Raw genomic sequence first — 3,614 nt, forward strand, 5'->3', positions numbered from 1 at the left:
TCTCTCAACCCCTCCGGCCAAGTTTTCAGGGCCACCAGAATGGGGAACAGTTCAAGAAAAGCAATGTTACTCGTCAGCCCACCCTCATGCCACCATGACGGCCATTTTTGAGCTGACCATTGTGTGCCAAATATGGCGCCAAAACCAATGCTCCCTGCCGAGTCTGTCCACAGGCCCAGCTCCTCAGAGGATACCGCCGGTTTGTTCCAGACAACTCGACCATTGAAATCCGCCAGAAATGCTGACCAAATGCGCATGTCCTGGCGAACCTCGGCCGAAAGCCTCGTGCGATGGTGACCCTCCTTCAGGCCGACCATGGCCTGAGCGATCAAGCGGGAAAAGGGGCGGGCCATCGGCATTACTCTCAGGGCGAAATTCAGCTGTCCCACCAATTGTTGTAATTGCTGCAACTTAACCTTAGACAGACTAATACACGTCTCCAGGGATGCCCTGAACCTGAGCACTTTTTCTCTTGGTAAACGAAAACAACCCTCCTCCGAGTCGAGCTCGATCCCCAGAAACTCCAGGCAAGTCGAAGGACCCACTGTCTTACCGGGTGCCAATGGCACACCAAAATGATTCATTAAGGCACAAAATTCATTCAAGGCCTGACCACATTCCGGATCCCCGGCTGCCCCTAGAAACAAAAAGTCATCGAGATAATGCATAACCTGATGAAACCCCGTCTTCTTTGTGAAGACCCATTGCAGGAAACAACTGAACTGCTCAAAATAGGAACAAGATATAGAGCGCCCCATTGGCATACATCTATCCATGTAATAGTGTCCCTGAAACATGAAACCTAGAAGACGCTGATCGTCTGGATGTACCGGGAGCAACCGGAACGCTGACTCGATATCAGATTTTGCCATCAGCGCACCGGGCCCTAGGCGATTCAATATGGCTACGGCCTCATCGAAAGATGCATACCGTACTGAACACACTGCCGGGTCTATCGCATCATTTACGGAAAGACCACGTGGGGCCGACAAATTATGTATCAGCCGAAACTCACCCGGGTCCTTCTTGGGGACCACCCCTAAAGGGGAACAGACAAAGTTAGCGACCGGTGGAACGTGAAACGGACCGGCGACTCGGCCTCGAGCCACCTCTTTCCCAATCTTCTCTTGTACCACGGTCGTGTGCTGCAAGACTGATATTTGGTTTTTACATTTCGCTAAACCCTGAAACTCCCCCACTGGGATGCGGAAACCATATGAAAACCCGTTTCGCAACACCCCAGCGGAAGCGTGATCCGGGTATTCGCTGAGCCAAGGAATCATTGCCATGGTATCAATCGGAGTAGGTAAAGGCGCCCCTCGGACTATTTCAGACCTGTTTGGCGCCTCCTCTACCCCCGTTATCACCCGTTTTGGCTCTGCACATGGACTCAGGATGGGACGCTTGCCCACACCCACTACATTCGTGCCTAAATTTGCATGACCCCTGGGGACTCGTACATTTTCCCCTGTTAAAATTCCAACAACTCCCCTTTTTACCTGTGGTGCCGTTCGGCCTGGAGTGGTATTCGTTACTCGCGCCTGATCGAAAGGGGGTCCCCGAATATTGGCGGGAGGACTCCCCCCCATTACTCCCCACCAATGGCAAATTCAACATACCAGTATCCGCCATTTTTGACCAAGACACAGAATCGTAACAATCCCAAGTTAAGTTTTTATCATGTTCTTTCGCTTTTCTGAAAATATTATCGTAACAGAACCACTGATTGCCCCCGTGCGACACAGAATACCCCATGATCCGTGACTGATAGATCGGCAATTCAGACAGCAATTCTGGCCTACGTTCGCCCAGGATGGATGTAAAAATCCCCCATGCTTTGCCCCAATTGCCAATGTTTTCATTTACCTTGAAGGCGGCCATCTTTGCGCGCCAAACACCCGGATGCAGGAGCTCCTTTTGGCTCTTAACATACTCCATCTCATAATGATCGGTAAGCAACGAGAAGATGTTTACATACTCATCTGCCCATATCTTCTCCTTAATAGCTAGAGGGACATGTTGACCCAACTTTTCCCTTCGTGACGGGGCAGACTCATCCCTCGCAATCGGCAATGGCCGCTTACCTGAACCGGAAGCTGTATCTGCGGCTGAGCCTGTCCCAGGTGGCTTTCCTCCTGCCGCGGCCGGCGCGATAACTGGCGATGCTGCCTTCGCCGCCTCCCTTGTTTCACGCAGTTGCCTCATCAAAACCCGTGCGTCATCAGCCGTGGCGCCCTCGTTATTTTTTCCCAACCACGCTGCTAATTGTGCTGCCAGCTCGGGCGGCATATCCTCGCCGGACACAGGGGTGACCACCACGGGAATCGGATTCCCCTCCGCCGGCACCGGAGTTGGCTCTTGGAGTGGGGTGCAGGGAACCGGGATGTCCCCTCCAGCTGCTCCCCTTCTGGGTCTCTTGCCTTTTCCCCCCGGAGCAGTTCCAGCCAACGGACGTTTCGGTCCCTCTTCGCCATCTTTCTCCGCCATTCGCTTCTTTAGGTCAGTCACCTCCTTCATAAGAACACGCAGCATCTGGTCGGTAGTCATTCGCTTTCCGACCTTCTTAGGCATTCTCCAACAGAGTATCTGTAAAACAAACAAGAAAGATTACCACACTCAAAATTGGCTCTTCGTTCCGTCTCGAGCTCATGTGCAGCGAGGGGGTGCAGCTTCAGAGCACAGGAACAAGAGGATGCGTTCTTGGCTTGTTGCTCCTTTTATCCGTCTTCAGGGCGGGCGTAGACCCGCCCCTGCCTGCCCCTAGGGCGTGGCCGGCCGCGTCAGTGTCTAGGCCAGCCCACTCTAGGGCGGGAAAAAGCGCGCCCCGGCTACGCCGCTTCGGGCATACCAGCCGAGGCTCGCCTCCCGCCCACAAAATGGCTTCCCGGGGGGCTCGTGGTACTCAACCATACGTTCGGGGGGACCGAATGGTCGCCCCTTTCCATTATTGTTGTACATGGAGCCCATTCCATGGTCTCTCATGTAAGCTGAAACAGATTTGTTTACATGCTTCCTCGACTTCTCAATTTGTGGACAAAATTGGTTCGACCACCTCCATTTCTGTCTTTGGCATATATTTGAATATACCAAGGCAGTTTGAGGAAAAAGTGCCATTAATTGCTCAAAGGTGTCCTTTAAAAGCATTTCCAGACCTACCCCAGTCAAAGTGTCCAAATCATTACCTCCACAGTGCACAATTAACAGGTCAGGTTTTGGCAAATGCATAAAGGTTTTTACCAATGGTATCAATTGGTGACATTTTAATCCTCTTTGGCCCAACCACTTAATTTCCACATCTTGTAAATTGAGGTTAGGTAAATTTCAGTTCTCGGCATACCTTTGAGCCCAGTAGATGTAACTATGTCCAACAATCCAGACATAAATCATGGTGAGAGAAGGTTGTGCTGCAGTCAGATGAAGTGTGGTAATGAAAGGGCAGTTGAAACAGTAGGAGTTTGTAAAGAAAAAAAACTGTGGAGTTTCAGTGCTAATGATTCATTAGCAGTGATTGGTGGATTTCCATTTCTGAAAACAGAAAGTTAGGGTGCATGGATGTGTTCTTTGAAAGATGTAATTTGAATGGTCAAGGAAAAAACATTTAATGAAAGATTGCA

This window comes from Lissotriton vulgaris, unplaced genomic scaffold, assembly GCF_964263255.1.
Source record: "Lissotriton vulgaris unplaced genomic scaffold, aLisVul1.2 SCAFFOLD_545, whole genome shotgun sequence".
In the NCBI taxonomy this organism is placed as follows: Eukaryota; Metazoa; Chordata; class Amphibia; order Caudata; family Salamandridae; genus Lissotriton; species Lissotriton vulgaris.